Here is an 18,908-nt window from a genome sequence, read left to right as displayed (position 1 = left end):
ATTTTGTTATTCATTGTGGTTTTCTTCTGTATATTGAAATTTTATTTAATTTGAATCTTTATTTATTTAGTTATTTTTATGTTTGTTTTTTAGTTTCCACGTGTTTTTGTTTATAAAATGTAACAATTTTCTAACAATAAATCATTTCTCTTCAATACAATAAATAACAAATTTTTACATAGCTACATTTTTATGACTCCTAGAAAGAGAAAAGTAACTTTTTTAATTTACAGAAAAGTTCAATAATTTGTAGTGCAACAATCCCTCTACAACTAAGTTTTAATTCAAGTTTTCGAAACTGATGAGAACTGATATATGAAAATATTTTATGTAGCTGCAACTACCGTATAAAATTTGATATATGATATTTTTGATATATATATATATATATATATATATATATATATATATATGTATATATATATATATATATATATATATATATATATATATATATATATATTCAAAAAAATATATTATCCTTATCCTTATTGTAGACTTCATGAAAACATGGTTTTTTCAATTTATTTGTTCAATTTTCATTTAATGAAATATCTGGCACAATTATAATTATGTAACTGATTATACAGCAGAATATTTGTAGTAAGACAGCTGAAACCATTACCCTGTACATATTATTTGATATCATATTTCTACGCTTATCAAACTTTAAAAAAAACCCCATTTAGTTATTAAGAAAAATGAATTATCTGATTAATTGTTACAAAAAAAAAACATATCTAGTTTATAGCGTATCCGAAATAGGCCGTAAAACATTAAAATGTAAAAGATACGGCTCCAGAAATGTCTTATATAGACTTATATAAATTATTGTTCCCCTCCTGTTTGTGACCCTAATAAGCATTTAAGTTCCAGCATATTTTGTTCTCGGAAAGAAAGGGACTTGCTTTGTCTCATATAAATCAAAAACACAGCAAATGTTGTGAAAACTATTTTTATTAGAATGTTTTTTGAGAGGCCGTTTTATTATCCGTAAGTGACACAGGGTTCACGGCCGCTTATCGATATTTTGATTTTAAGAAATCCTGTTTAATTATATATATATATATATATATATATATATATATATATATATAGTTTTTTTTTACTTCTTAGACCCTTTAATATGTATTTGTTGGTAAAGTCTCTTGACTTTCATGTGTTATGTAAAAATATCTTTTTTTCAATTAAATGACCAATTATGAAGAAAATGTTTTCATTATTCACGATTGAAATTTATTAACAAAACTTTCTTTTATTGAGATTTAAAATATTGTATCTTTTGGCCACCCCATCCCTACGGGACATTCCCTGAAACAACTCAATTTTCCGTTTCTGCAATAACCAACACACTATGACAGATATTTCTCTGTATTATTCCTTGGAGAAAAGAATAAATGACATATAAAAAAAATCAAGAAATAATACTTTGTTATAGCATTATCGGAAATTAAGAAAGTAAATATAAAATAGGTAGGTAGTCTTCACACAATTGCAGTTTTCTACTAAATGTGTAGTTGAAATATAAATGATTCACAATTTTAGGTGTTGGTAGTAATTTCCTGTCTTATATTCGAAAATGTATTTTTACTGGGAGATGTAGGTGCATTTTGAAGCTGTAGCTGAACTTGTTTTTAATGTTCTTCACTCAAAATGGAGATATTTCAAAATTTTTAGCTTCTGTGTAATACATGTTCAATAAATAATATGTGCTATATATATCAACTGAATACTGACTATGCGAAGTGGTTTGCAAAATTTTAAATTCTGTACTTTTGAAAATAAGATATAGACGCTGATATATATGCGTATATATTAAAGATCAGGAGAAAAGAGGTGCCAAAAAATAGATATATATTTGCAATTTTTTGGCCAATTTGTATATATTTGAACAACTTCTGTATAAAACATTTTTCTTACTCTATTAGTTGCAAAAGTAACAAGGATTATTGTACAAATAACACATATTAAGAGGATATATAGGATGTTTGTAATTTCTTTATTTTTCATGTTTATTTTTATATACATTCTATAATAACATTATCCTTCTTTCATTTGATCCTTTTCTGGCAAGTATGGTTTAACGTTTCCACCAGTTCTTTTTCTTCTTTCTTCTGCGATAGTTATATCGTCTATTCCATCTTTAATATCTTTCCTCAACTTGGCTCTAGGTTTGCCACTCCACCTCTTACGACCTTTTACCGTTTTCCAATTCGAGATTTATCCCTAGCTATTTTCACCATTCTACCTTCTGTCATTTGACTTATATGTTTATTTTATACGTTGTGATACCCATTCGTTAATGGTTTCCACGTCAATTAATGGTCTGATGTTCTCGTTTCTTTCTAGGTAGTAGTAAATAGTATTTTTCCCAAGATCCACTTGAGAATTTTGGTCTCCAAGTGCTGTTTAGTGTAATGTTTCTCGCCTTGTTTTTGATGTATAGACCTTATTTGGTCTAGCTACTTGTTCTTTTACCTCGTTTTCTACGTCTCTAAAACTAGTTCCGTCAATTCCAAGGTACTTGCAATTTTATTCTCTGTTGTATTATTTGACCTTTCAGTTCTAATTTATATCTAATGGGCTTTTTTGATGTCATGTATTTGTTTTCTTTTCAGTCGAGATATAAATATAAACCCTGCCTGCAGTGCTTCTGGGTGGAGCATGGTGAGGTTTAGAGGGCCAGGTTGGCGGCCTACTCCCCAAAAAACAGATAACTCAAAGTACCGATATAAAGCATCGGGTATGGACTGATTCAACGATGACAGCCTTCAGTTGCTCCATCAAATTGATTGAATTTTCTATGTCAAATATTTTATTGTGATACATTTATTTTGTGATTCTTCTATTTTCTATTTGAGATCATTTCAGAGCGGCGAACAATTGTTTCTCTAGTATAATTCGTGTTATACCTTATTAAACTTTTTACATCCCCTTGTTGAAATTTGTTACCTTCTCCCAATCTGTTGGTAATAATTATTATTTTAAATATTAGTGTATGTAAGTCATGTTTGTGTTCTTTCTACTTTCACTATTTCAAAATGATTTGCTAATTATGTATTTTATTTTGAAAATTCCGGTTCTGCACAAGTATTGAAGCTATTATCTACCCTTGATTCTATACTACTAATGAAATATAGGCGAAAGCATATCGATCGTAACATGTATTTACTGGTAAAGTCTATGTTTGTCGAGACAGCTGGTATTTGACCAGCATCACTTTACATCTCATCTTAGATTAAGGCTTTCCGTTGTTATATTAATGAATAGAGAGTAAACATACCAAGAACGGTATTTATTTCTTGAGGGTTTCGTATCACATCCCTTGTTTTTCACCTGAACAATTCAATTAATTTTATTAGTTGATTTTAGGGTTATCTCTACCAGCAAGCTTCTAATTTGTTAAGTACGTTGTGTTTCATGTTCAAATAAAATTAACAAAAATTACATTATATACAGTTGATATATTTCTCAGAATAGCAATAGCAAAGTACCTATTGCCCCAAATAGAGCTACCGAAATACCCAGTGGATTCAATTCGGTTCTACAAAAAATCAGAGAGGGATGTTTATTTTTCTTTCACTTTTTTATCGAGACAATCTGAATTAAAAGTGACAGGCTCTTAAGAAGCCCAACATCCACCAAATTGTCACATGTCATCTACCGCCTCGTCTTCGTTCCGTGAATTTATTTGGATTGAAGAAATGTGTATTTTCACGCTCCCTCACGATTCTACTTATTGCCGGCCACCCACTATCACCCCAAGCATATTTAAGGTTATTGCTACAAAAATCCACTAGAGATTGTTCGAAGTAGTATTAGAAATATATTTGTGTATTGTTGATTACATTTCTGCATTGAAAAACAGCCTAAAAAGATATACAACAAATTTATATGAAATATAATATGGGTGAAGAAACAAAACACAAAGTAGGAAACTTTAAGTTAAGTATGAATGGTAGCAATAAATTCCAATGAATTAATTGACATCACGATACTCTTTAAAATACACTACCCAGAAGAAATTTGGGTTATTTTTACTGGCTAAATTTTGTTATGCCCAGTATTTCCACTTAAAATAAATGGTTAGGTTTTTCAAAGATTGATAAGTACTTACTTGTCTAAGTAGAGGACTAATAGCTTTTCAACTTTAATAACATTTCAGAATGAACCCTATAACATTCGCCAAAATCATAATTATATCAACAAAGAGTGTGCAGCAGCTATAATCTTTATTGGAGAAGGCTTCATAAAAATACAAGACGCACAAACATCCTATGTGGCATATTTGTCCATTTCTAAAGGTTCCAAGAGACAAGTAGAAATCAAAGAATCGATCAGAGTCGTCAGTAGAATTCGTGTGGTGCTATCAGAAGAAATAAGTATTTCCACATATGTCTATTTGACAATTTGTCCCAATATACAAGAGACCGAACGTAAAGATTGCGGAAAGGTATGCGTATAGTGGCGGATCAGTAATTGTCTAAGGTGGCATTATGAAGGAGAGTCGCAGAGACATAAATAATCCTCCGATAGTGTCTTTAAAAGTTGACCAAGAGTGTCAAGTTGATTTTTATTCAAACTCTGATGTCAATTCTCAAACATTTATTTGCAATTGGTATGTTAAACATGATTTGTGTCATGTAGAAACTCAGACAGAAATAGTTGAAGATACTAGGCCGATAAAAATACATATTAGTAATAAAAAATTTGTTAATAAAGAATATGGTACTGATCAAAAAGCTTTTGCTGATAATGAAAGTCATCGGGATAAGAAACTCTTTCGCATCCATCAAAAAGGATCAAGAAATCATTGATCTGGCAGGCGTATCATTCCCTACTTTTGATTTTTTATTGACTGGAATATTTACACCAACGTCACGAAATTACATGGTATCGACAAAAGACCGGCTATTAATTTATTTAATGAGAATTAAAACTGGATTAACATTTTCGGCACTCGGTGTATTATTTAGTGTTCACAAAACAACAATTTCAACAATTTTTTATCAGATCTTACAAAATCTTGCTAGTGCGACAAGAAATTTAGTATTTTGGCCAGATATTGACGCTATGCTGATTGTTTCCTACCTAATTATAATAGCATCAGGGTCCTAATTGATTGCACTGAATTTCGAATAGATATTCCTGCAAGTGTTGATAATCGTGTTTTTACGTACTCACAATACAAAAAGAATTTCACGGCCAAAGTGCTAATTGGCATAACTCCTGGAGGTTTTATATCCTTAAGATCTGACGTAGCTGGAGAATGGAAATCAGGTTCTCAGCTTACAATAGGGTCAGGGTTGTTGGATTTATTGGAAGATGGAAAATTAGAACAGTGATTGACGCAAGTGGCAAGAAAGTGCAAGTGGTTATGCCATCTATTTTAAAGAAGAAAAGTGAATTTTCAAGTGAAGAAACTCAACAGACATACAGTGTTGCAAGGGTTAGGATTCACGTTGAAAGAATTATGTAGCGGTTAAGGACTTGTCATATATTGGATAAAATTCCACAACATTTGTTCCACTGCATTGACGATATTTTGCATATTTGTTGTGTTTTGGTAAATTTACAACCTTCAATTATTTTTGATAAAAAAATCCTGAAAATGAGGGATGAAAAATATTTTATTACTCATTAAAATTGTTCATTAGGTACTTGTGATAATACAAACGAAAATTTGTAAGAAAGAAATTTTAAATTTATTGTAAGCTTTAATAAAATTAAACTTATTGTAATAAACAGTTATATTCTTTCAAACTTGTTTATAACTAACAAATTAGTAACGAATTATAAAATTCTTTTAAATAGACATTATTGTAACACACAATAACACTTTTTAGTTTTTACTCACTTAAATATTGCTTTTTCAGTAACTAATTATAAAAATATTGTATTGACTTTTACACCACTATACATCATAGAAAATAAATTATTATATTAAAATATTTGCAGTAAAGCTTTGTTTTTCAGATGTACTTTCATCTTCTTTGTTACTAGTATCTAAATTATCAGAGACTTTATTAAAAAACTGCCAGAGTTTCGTCGATGTTCCTCAACTTCTCTCACATGTCCAGCAAGAACAAGATTTTTACCCTTGGTCATAGTTTCTGGTTGAAATTTTATTTGATGACTGATGGACTGAAATCCTGTTTTTATAATAATATCCATGTCTTTGGTTTAACTGTAATGAAACATGTTCTGACAGCCTCCCGTAGTTCATATTCACTGTGGCGCTACAGTCACACTCGGAGCGAATATCAGAACAGCCACTGGTAGTTTTCGGTCCCTGGGTGTAGCATATATACTACCAATCAAAGTAGGGTCTTTTATGTTAATCAAATTTCGTTTCGAACTAAATAGAAATTAAAAAAAAATTCCTCAGACAATTGCAATATTCTTAAGAGTATAATATTGAAATTATGCGTTATTTCGCTGAAGTGATATAACTCTTAGGAACACATATTTTAATTTGAAGTAATGTTGTTTCCACTTGTCAGATCTGAAGAATCGCCACAGATCAAGAATTTATAATCCACCATTGAAATTTTCATAAACTGATAAGTTTATAATTCATTTAGTGGTTACTGGGGTGTTTGTGTGTTAATTACTTCAGTTGTTCGCCTCACAACTTATTTCGCCGGTTGAATGCAGCTGAGCCTCATTCTTTTGGCTTCTAGCAACCCCGCGCCTATAAGTTAAAATTTCTGTCTCATAACTTGGTGTTAACAGGATTGTTTCGGAAGGTAACGCAAATCCTTTGTACTCAAAAAAATACTAGAAAGGAATATTAGATTACATTATATAATTTGTAATAATATGAATCCCTGATAAATGATAATGTCTGCATGATATACAAACGTAAACTATTGTACAACCAAATATCAATAAATCTATGACTGGCCGGTTACGAATTAGAATATGATATAGATTTAGTTTTAAGCGCCCCCTTACAAGTGTTTATCAAACTGGGCGGTCATTCTGAGAAATAGCTGGTCAGATGTAGTAAGGTATGGTCGAGTAAGCAGAACAACCAAGGGACAAAGTCATCTTCTAAGAATATTACATCATAAGGTTAATAGCAACTCAGTAGTATGCAGAGTAAGTCCTTGAAATGTGAAGTGAAGATTTAGACACTTTTTATAACGATATCAGATAAATCTACCTTTAACTCTGGAACATAGAAAAAATCGACTTTAGTAGTACCTACTAAGAATCACTAGTGAGGTAGACAACCGGCCGATGACTAGACTTGGATGTCCATCGAGTGAGAGCAAGACGGAGAAAAGGTGAATGTCGGAAAGCTCAAACCTCTGATTCCCTCCCGCGAAACACTTCAAAATCTTTTCATTAAGATTACACTTAGTCAGAGCAATCTTGACTACTTCCATCAGGCCCAAATTTATCCCCTACCTTAGTCCCAAAGATCCTTGGATTTTTACTCTATTCAACATGTGTAGCACATACTCGGTAGAAGTTGAAAGAATTTTACAACGTCTTCCGGAAACTGATAGTTCTTCTATAAGAAATGTCCTGGGTGGATATTGATTACCTAATAGAATTGAATCGATTAGTCGAATCCGAAAACTTTCGTTCCAATTCTTTTTTTTAATTTCTTCAAATGTTAATAAATCGAAATTTATTAAATAGTGTCCCGAAGTATTTTCATTTTTGTTATCAATATATAAGAAATGAAAACCGTTGTTACGATCATTTTTATTGTTAATATCACTAGAGTTCAGAGAAAAATCTTAAGACATTGGAGTGTCTAATTTCATTTCATGTTTTTGTTTCTCGTTGTCTTACATGTCCGATAATTTTTTTATTATTCCGAAATTTCAAACTGCGCAACCTCTGAAAAGTATCCTGATAAGCGCCTCTTTAAATGGGATCTAAACCCTACGGTAAGTGCTCTTGCTTTTTCACTTCCTACCCTATACTATCACAGAACAGAGCACCTGAGCAACTAAATTACAATCAACAGTAATTAGGTGTAACATTTAGAGGGGAATCAAAAATTTTTTGACTATAACAAAAATTTCATTCTCAAAAAGCGAATAAAATAAAATATTCATTGATATATGAATTTCGGTTCATAACTCAAATCAACAATGTAAGCGGCTGATTCTCGGAACTTGCGTAATTTGCCACCTTTTGGTAAACATTGCATGTCCATGAGCAATCATTTTGAATTATTTTCATTTTGTAAAATGTCCTCTAGCACTACTCGGAATTATAAAAAATTGAAATTAGTAATTATTTAATAGTTTTTGCTGGCCTTTTTTAGAGTTATATAGTGTATTATAAATTTGAAACATTGGTGCAATCCGCAAGTTTCTTTTCTGGATAAATTCTTTTCAAAAGAGACAAATTGTCTCTCTCCTAAAATGCTCAAAATGGGCGCTATCTTGTTTTAGACATGGCTTGACTCCTCCACTTTTAAAATTAACTGTGAAAGTTTTTTAAAAAGCCCATTAATGTATTAAATAGACAATTTACCCCACCATTAACAGTACCTTCGTTAGTTCAAAGAATTGTTTGTTTTGATAAGAGTTTCTTGATAAAAATTTCTGATAAATACTCATATATTTTACTTTTTAATAACATAACTCAATTCCAGAAATTGATGAGGTTTTTGTGGGAAATTATTTACTTTTATTTTCTATTCTATTCTATTTACTATTTATTTTCTAGATTTTTCTCATTTTGATTGATTAACTTGTTTTCCCAATGATTCGATGTTTTTCATCATTATAATTGTGACCATTTTTTGACTTGAAAATGGCCAGTATCTAGATAATAATACGTTATTTTCTTGTATAAAATATATTTACAAACATTAAATTTTTTACTTGGAACACAGAAAATGAATACAACATCAAACATATTGACAGTGGCAAGACAGATATTTGGAGATACAAATCACAAATGAAAAGAATTCTATTGACGACGCATCCGCTTTAATTTTAAACTGTTACCAGACCAACGATTTTTTTTCCAATCGAGATGAATTTTAATAGAAAACAGGGCAAAATGAAACATGTCAATCAACCAAACATGGTTCTTTGTAAAATATGTCAAAGGTTATTCCGATAAAAAGTTCATTTCCTTTCACAAACATATTTACTATTCAACATTATTGAAGACGACTTTTTAAAAAGTTTGGTCGTGGCTTAACATCATCGGTTAACTATATTTATTTTTTACAGCAGTTTAACAGAAATTGTTGGTAAATCACACGCGTTCAAAACATAAGTTTACATATTTCAAATCAAAAAAACTATCATCATTCTCAGAAATAAATGCGTTTTGGAATAAACGTTCTTAATTTGTGCTCGAAGTACATCCAAGTAATAAATAAAATACGAAGATTCAGTCAGAATAAAGGTAATACAAAATTTAACTAGACTAACAATAAGAATTTATTACGAAGTTTGTTCAGTTAACCGATGACTTTAGATTATTAGATGCTAGTATTAAAATTTCGATTGCGCCGACTGTACCTAATCTAGGATGTACCGAGAATTGAACTCATAAAATTGTACACAAAATTTATATATCAATTCTAGCGTATAATATTGAATTCCAACATAATTACTAATTAAATCAAGTCATTAAATTCTCGTAGACGGTAAACGAAGAACTTTATGCCATTTTGGTAAATGACAAATTGATACTCGAATCAGGCAACATGTTCATATCATGAGATTTATCCACAAGTAAATTTGTTAAATCCTAACCAAACAAATTAGAAACTGTTGTAATAGAATGACGTAATCGCCGAACTTGTTCTATTCCCAATGTATTACATGAATTGACCTTTTAATTGACATCAATTGTTATGTTGAAATAAGAAACAACAATAACTTACTGTTCAACGTATTGTATATTTTATTTTTGAATACACTTTACACTATATTGACATTATACAAGATATAGACAATATTAGAGAAACATTTCTACAGAATATGGTAATTTCGTTATAAACTTTTAAAACAATAAGAAGCGATCAATATTACAACAAAAGCGAGAAAGTGTAGGTACGTCGAAAGTATTTTTAAACGAAATGGTGATGGTCATTCTTAATTGACTCATCAACATTTACTTGCCAAGACTGAAATATCTACATATGCTAAGCAAGTAATAGTAGAGCATGTATCGCTTGAGTCGTCCAGATAAAAATTGCGACATGGACATATGTTGGTTTTAAAATTAATCTGATTGATGCGACAATAAAAAATGAAATGATCGCAATTGTTTCAACTCAATATTTTTCGAGAACCGACGATATGAAAATATAATTCGTCCGATAATTGAAAATGATCTTATTACATCCCTCTTACTTTTCTCTTTGTACTACCCTTACTAGTGTCTTTTTCATCATAGAAATATTAGTTATTTGTAATAGCTACAATTGAACCATAATCAAAAAAATCATTGATTCTTTACAAAAAAGGCACACATGAAGGTAGCAAAAAAAAACAAAAGCTACTTATTCATTACTTCAATAATCTCGACTTTTTCTAGTTCAATAGTTATATGTTACAGAAAAGTTAATTTAGTTGCATTAGAAAATAAGTTTGAAAATTGTGAAAGTACTTTGGTGTGAGGAAATCGGATTTTACCTAAAGAAAGATATTGCAAAACGCATAGAAAAAATATCACTGCTGGATGTGTCATAAAAAATCTGAATATAAACATAAAATATCAGTAGTTGAAAATACGTTGTTGGGTTAGGTTGGGAAAAATTTTTTTCATCCCCTTTCCTTACGAGACGCCAAAAATCTTTTTAGGTGTAATGGAGTATATGGTAAAAATTTGAATTCAATCGGCGGGTTCCCGTTTTCGGAATTTCAACCAAATAAACATTGCAGTATTATTGTACGGACATAAAATCTCTAATTTAAATTTAACGTTTTAGGGTACATCTGGATTAATGAAAATTATACAGAAAATGAATATTTTGACCTTTTAAAAAAGCAAATCCTCTTTACAATTCAATCACTTACTGTTAACTTCGAGGAGGAAGGAGGTTCTAAATTATATTGAAAAAAGTTTTAATGACTATTAATTATATCTGCACTTAAAGCGATCATAGATGATTGTTACTTAACTCTAGCTTCTTCTTCTGGACTATAACGTCCCTAATATATAAAAAGACAGAACGTTGTCTAGAACTATTGAGACTATACCAAAGGCTGTATTTTTTACAAAATTTTGTAGGCTTTTCTAGAAAATCCAGAAGCTAATTTTGGATGGATTTTTAATTGGCTTTAAATAGTAAATGTTTTCTCGTAATAGAATTGTTTCTTCACGTAATGCGATCAAATAGTGGCCGCACAGATGAGCAGATTTAAAATTCTAAAATTCTGAATATTGTTAAGGCGTAGTAGGAAGATTATTTAACCACTTAGTATGATAAGTTTTTGTTCAATATTTTTAAATACAATTTTTTAGATTACCGATAAGTACGTTTTTGGTATTCATTTTTTCATTATTTTTCAAAATCTTTTTAATTCCTCCATTATGACTGAAATATTTGATCATTCTTTTTTGAAAATGATCGATTCTGATTCTAATAAATAGGATACTCAAAAAATGACGTTCTATAAAAATTTTTACTGGTTGATTGTGAGTCATTCTTATGTTCCTAGCAAATATTAAATATAGAAGTGAAAATTTTCATGGAAAATGTTGACAATTAATAATTAATAAAAAACTTTATGTACTAAATCAATTATTAGACTTATCACATATATGACGTTACCCAAAACAGGGTAATCAGTTTCTAGTAATCGTTAAGGTAAGATAAAATAGTCTATTAAATTTAAGTGTGTATGCTTTGAGCCACTACCGGCACCGATCTTTTTGATATATAACCAAGCCTATCTTTTGGAATAATAACTGTCCCGTTCAATTGCCATTTAAATCTTGAATGATATTTAAGATAATAATAAAAATAATCTCTAGATATCTTCTAATTAATTATGTCTCTTAACCTACTTAGAAGAATATATTTCTCAATATTTTGTTTATTATGAAACTAGAAAGTTTTTAATTATGCAAAGGCGTATATAATGATGAGAATAGATCAAATTTCAGGAAAAAAATTTTATTAAGAATTACAATAAATATCAGTGCCAAAAATATTCATACTGTGGTTCATAAGAAAATACATTTATTTATTTACTTATGAAAATATGGTGAATTAAAACCGATTGTTTCAGCATAATTAATTTTTACTTAAATTTCGACAAAGATATGCAGAAAAGAAATCAGTATGAGTAGTTAATTTTGTAATTTACAGAACATTGATCCATTACATTAAGTTTTTGATGAAACCTAAACTAAAAAATTTAAAAAAATTACTTTTTTATACATTGGGCTATGTTATTGTATTTTTATTCTCCAAAGCCATTACTTTATAGAAATACCGTCGACTGAAGGTATTGACTCTTCCAGGGTCTTCTCGTTACCATGTGTTATTGGATCTTCAATTAATTTTCCTTCATGGAGGCTTGGAGTATGTTGTTTTAGGTTTGAATACATCATATAGCAAACTACTGGAATTGCCAATTCCAACTGGAATTCATACTCAACAAATCTAGAATCATTTGGACACAAAAAAATCAATTTCCCAATAAATCTGATGTGAATGTCATGATATTATTCATGAGCATTTGTCAACTTTGAATTCAGAGAAGAAACTCATAATTCATGATTACTAGAAAAGAGAATATTCAAAAAACTTTATGCTTCCTGTAGATAACAAAAAATATTGACAATCATACTCGGATTCTACAAAAACAAAGATGTTAATTATATGTCTTGTCGGTTTTTTCATTTGTGTCCAGATAAAGTTAGTAATTAATCAAGTGAAAATATTTGGAAATCAAAATTCTTATTCGGATTCTTATTATACTACATTATAATCGGACATATCCAATAAAACTACATAAATTGTATACGTATATTGTAATGTGAGTTCACTTTCAGACTAATTTGGCTCTATCTTATTAAACTTACGCCCTAGCACACAGTCTACACAGTCTCTGCTCTCCATTTAGATACAACAGCGTAAAATAAACTATATTTGTGATTCTGACTCTGATGTTTCCACAGTCATAAACAAAAAAGGAAGATAAGTCAGCATAATAGTGATGAATGTCGTCTTTTTAGCAGTCCCTGTTATTACTATTTGTTAGTCCAGGTTTATCCTTGAATTATCGTTGATCGAGTGATTGAATCGGTGTCTTAAGATCCTGTGATTACTTATCTTTCATTACATTTCATATCAAATTTTCCCATATTACAAAATAAAGAAAGTGATGAATGATACAATTTTTATATCCACCGTTAGTGTGGTCTTCATTTGCACATTCTTAACATTCCACTGTTGGTTGCACTGAATTAAATCAAAATATTGTTATATTTGACTTTTTTAATCTAGATTCCGATTTTTAGTCATTTTCTCAGAATAACGATTACTGAACACTCTCTTGGTATTATACTGAGCGTTCTATCGTAGTGTGGATACCTTCTACTAATCATTCATAATAATTGAGCATAAATTTATGATTCACTGTCCTTTTATCGATTTCGAAACTAAGGTAAATGTTTTTTAGTTGTTTTGAGATATCTTAACATCACTTTTTATCTTGTCCGTACTCTGAAACAATATATGTGCTGTATTTCTGTTCATTATTTGTAGGATTTCAATAGAAATTTCATTATTTTGTATGAATGTGTCATCGAATTGATGATTTTACGACGAGTCAGAATAAATGGAGCATTTCAAAGATTGTGTATTGGGTGATTGCGCTTATGGGGGACAATGGGATAATGGGATATTGAAAAACTTATTCTAGCATGCTTTATTGGAATAGATTTTTGCTCGCTATTCTATTCTTAATAATATTAACGCTTTTTAACACTACTATTTTCCCAACGATATTAGTGCATTGAGCCATCAATATTATATCCTGAAAAGTCATAAGTTACATTTATTACGAGTGCTGTTTCTATCTGTTACAAATGGACAACCCTCTTTCTGTTGAGAGCAAACGCATATTAGTATTGCTTCACATCATTCAAGTCCTCAGGTAAATAATTCGAGTGTGTCTATGGAGAAGATATGTCAAAACGTATGCCAAATATTGAAATTGTATTATTTCAAGCAGCACTATGAATAGTGGAGTTACCATTTCAAATATTCGTGAATCACATTCAATCATATTTATTTACGATTAATATCATTTCACTTTATTGTCAAATTTAGCTTTCGTGAGGTTATTTCGTAAATGTTGGTTGGTCAATGAGCTAGAAATATTCAATGGGCTTGGAAAATAAAAAAAAGTATATTCTTTCGACTTAATTTTACAAAAATAATGGTGTTTATTTCAAGTCGATAAAATTAGTATTAAGAAGTTTATAAAGTTTCTTGTATTAGCAATTATATAACGTTCCACATAAACAATTATGCTAATTTATTGCAAAATATTCAGTGCCGGATTTAAAAGTCTGGAGGCTCACCCAAATAATTGTAATAATGGACTGAACTTTTTTTACTCGAGTCTTTTAATAAATAATTTATTATGGGAACGGGTTGATTCTTTTCAAATATGTTTAAATATAATCGAAAAAGAAAATTATCTTAAATCAAATTTTAGTGTTAACGAAATTCCGAAATTTTTTCGGAAAAAAAGTTGTGGACACTTAGGGGTTATAAACTCTGATGTCCTACCTCAAATACGTCCCTAAAAATACTTATTGATATGCAGTGCTCTCAATTTGTGGTAAATGACAGATGTTTCTCCATCAAAACAAATATAAATCGAATTGGAAGTTTGTTGAAGAAGCGAAATTACATTCTCCAAATTAGAACAAACACCACACTGATATATTTTTAGGTCAAATTTCAACCATACCATTGAATTATAGAGGCAATTATGATAAAGTTTCTAGTGAAAATATAAGGGCTTTTTATTGTTCAATTAAAAACATATGTTCTCGTTGCTCCTACAACCTTAAACAATCCAATGGCACTGGAATTTAATAAGATCGGAAGTGACTTCTACTCATTCTAAGCCGTCACTATTCATCATTATAGAATGTTAATTATTTTAAGATTAGAAAATCTTAGAAATCCTCCTTATAACGAACTTAATAAAAACCAAATTTTTCAATGTATTGTCGTAAGTTGCCATCTACTCGTTTATTTGGTGAATATTATTTAATGTCTTGTAAATTCGATTAATTAATTATGTTTATATTTGGTTGGGTATACATAGAATATTAAATAATTAAAAAAAAAAATTTTTAAATCAGTTCAAAAACTGAGAAATCTAAATTTATGTAACACATGGTTAAGAGCCACTACCCAGTAAATTGACAATAGAGAGTAGGCGCCAGACTTGTTAATGATGAATTAACGCATTGGTGTCAGTAAAGAATTGATGAATTATTAAACAAATAGTTATATGTTATATATTATATAATATGTTATACTTATAATAAAAAGTAAGTAAGTTCAAATATCCTAAATTGGTCTTTTTGTTGAATTCGCGAATCAACCGAGCTGAATATATTCCATTCGTTTAGCGTACGAAGTAATTTTATCTGAGAGCAATAAAAATAAGATTAATCTTTAATAACCATAACCGTCCCATTTAATAATATATAATAACATATTTAAATTTTGCTGCTCCTTAATAATTTTCTACTTTTTATATTAGTATAATATTCAATTTTTCAATATCTTTCACAATATTGAATTAAATCTATTTTCTGTCATATAAGTTACAGATTTATGAAGATACAAGATGGTAAGTTATCTATATATTTGCTAACAAAAGTCTAAAAAAACCCGCGGTATTTGTGAACAGTAATCAATACATTTTAAACCTTTTCAAATGAAACAGACAACTAATACCTACCTTGATCTCATGATGTGACTTTTACGTAAAAATGTAGTTATATTATAGTATTTATTCAAGAGATCTTATTAATTGAATTAATTATCGATAAATTTTGGAGTAACGCCACTGTCGAAAGGTTTATTTCCTCGGATTTAGAAACGGAGGAAATCTCATTTGAATTTGAAGCCGATAGGTAGATCGTATCTAGCCCTGTAGGCTCAAGACGTTGGTATTATCAGCAAAAAGTCTTATGTTAGTCGTTGCCGTCAATAACTCTGTGTCTTGCTAGCTTTTTGTGAGAATCCGTCTAATCCGTCTTTAGATATAAGAGATATGAGCAAAAGAAAGAAGGAACAAGTCGAGTTTTATCACAAGTAAGGACAAAGATGGTAACCTAGGTAACAGTTGACCTGTTCCTATTGGCTACTAGAAAAGTGTCAATAGATACGCCCACATTTCCTGTCAGCCTAGCGCTCTTTCCTTATCTCCGCATTCTCATCCTCGAAAGGATAATCAACTGACTGGAATGAAGGACGAAGCACTTTGTTCGGAATATATGCGGAAAGGAATGGAAAGGGAGTCAGGTAAGTAATTATTGAGCTTTATAAAAGATGTAACTTTGTCGAGTACCTACCGTTTGATAACGTAAGCTGCGTTAAAAGTAAATGGGAGTAAGATACGCCTTTGATATTTACTTATAAATTATTTTGAACATAGCTTTACTGTATAGGGTGATCCTCAAGTATGATATAATATGATATATGACATAATATGTTTAACTATACTACTGTTTTATTGAGAAGTAGAGAAAGAGGTATCAAAATGTTTTCAATATATTTAACAATTTGTAACATGTATATAACAGCCTGGATTACAAAAAAATAGACTTTAAGATAATTCCAGTTTAAAACAAAAGTTGACCGTTTCCAAAAACAACTACTTTCTCGGTTATTTGCTTCCATATATTGAATTATTTCCGCCTGTGCGTGTGATCGATGCCGATTTTATCTTACTACATCTTTCTTTTGGCTTACAATTACGTAACTAGTTTCTCCGTTTGCGCACAAATATAAATATTACTCTTTCACTGTTAAGAAGTTACGCATCTATTCTTGTAAGGGATGATTTGAATTGGCTAAAAAATAGTCGCTGTCTCGTTTTCGGAAAATGAGTAGTTTAAGATCTCAAGCGGAATATGAACGAGGAAGAACTTGTACTTACCCATTCTCAAATTGGGGTTGGAAACAGTACCTAGAGAAAATGTGTGGCTACCGTGATGTGATGTGCCGTCGTATTCATCTTTTGACGGTTTCTTCGAACAATTCAATAAAACAATAATCTCTGAACTCTTGGGCCGATTCCTGACCCAGGGAATTCCAAGTTACCTTTCTTTTATAAACGTCTTAATGTCATAATAGCCTACAATTAACTTAATCCTCCTGATACCTGGTAGCACGTTTTAGGAAAGATCTACGTCCTTCTACCTTTCCCACTGTTTCATGATATCCTCTTCCATTCCGTACTTACACGAATCCAGAGAAGAAGTTGGATCGAAATGTTAAGGGTACTCTTTCTCGGGACAGCTAAGCGAGCGTATCTCGAACGCCTTCTGCTCCTATATATTCGGCACAAGTCACTGAGTTTAATTTTACGTTGGATAAGTATCAGTTTAATTCGAGATAAAAGGAGGCAAAAAAGTCATATCCACATCGGCATAATATAATTTTTGCAAATGGCGTTAATTGGCTCTGCTCTGCTTTTTGACATTTATGAATTTAGCTGATCGCTTAGAAGAGTGAAGGGCAGTATGATGCAGCCGTTCTGGTGATAATATCTATCTTGTTGCTTAATATGTTGCAGAGGACAGTGATAAGTGAATAAGCAGAATTGTCGATTGTGGGGAATAAGAAAGCCTCGTGTAACACAAAGAGATATAACCTAGTTACTGTACGGTGTAGAGTTTACGCTGAAGGCAACATCAGAACTTATTTTTTAAGAAAACGCCGTGATATAAGCTACGTTCCCCCCTTTTTAATAGAAAAGGGACTGGAAAATATTTGGTTTTAACAGAATGGAATAACGGTGCATATTTACCAACAACCGAAATTTTGGGGACCGCCTTTTCAGTTCGCATAATCTCTGGTTTTGGTGATTTGTTATGGTCGGGAAGATCACCAGACTTCTTGTGAAGTTTCTTGTAGTTGTTGAACTCATTAAAGAGTGTATCTGATAAAATGCGGGTACCTATTACCAGAAGTTGTGTCCTTCTTATTAGTCATACTACTTAATGAAAAAAATAGATACGAAATGAGCACAATCCAAAAGTGGAACAAAGGATTTTTATTTGTTACAAAACATTCTGTCAAAAAATAACTCTTGCGCCTCCTTGTACAAAGACGATGTAACATCGAAGCCTGGGTGAATAAAATAATCGTTACATTGATAAACCTTTACCCGAAACTACGTAATCTTAGAACAAGTAGAATCGCCAGCACTATCACCAAACAAATAATAATTTTGTTTCTGTTAATATTGGATTCAATAGTGAAACAACACAACATTTATTCGCATGTTGTCAGACAAATTATTTTTAAACTGTTCGAATGTAAACTGAATTTTGTGTACTAAAATCATGAGTGAAATGTACATTTTACATTTTGAAGATATCAAATATACGCATTATTTACTGTCTAAAGTATTCCAATCTGTGTAGCAATAGAGTATTCTGCAAGCCATAAAGTTGAGTACTCTGATAAATTTACTGGAAACATTCGTGATCCATAAATCACCGGTTTGGTCTCCCTTTTTTTACTTTATCTTATTGCATTGGACACTACTAATCCCACAATGAAATTCTGTCGCTCTTTCTCTTCCACTCCATTTTAATAATGAATTAGCTTTTTTTTCAAAAAGCATAATAAGACTGTTCACTTGGGTTTGTAATGATTACAAACGCGATTACAATATAGTACGTGTTTGGAATGTAAT

The sequence above is a fragment of the Diorhabda carinulata genome, chromosome 1 (genome assembly GCF_026250575.1).
Source record: "Diorhabda carinulata isolate Delta chromosome 1, icDioCari1.1, whole genome shotgun sequence".
NCBI classification, from domain to species: domain Eukaryota; kingdom Metazoa; phylum Arthropoda; class Insecta; order Coleoptera; family Chrysomelidae; genus Diorhabda; species Diorhabda carinulata.
Note: the sequence above shows the minus strand (reverse complement) of the source record.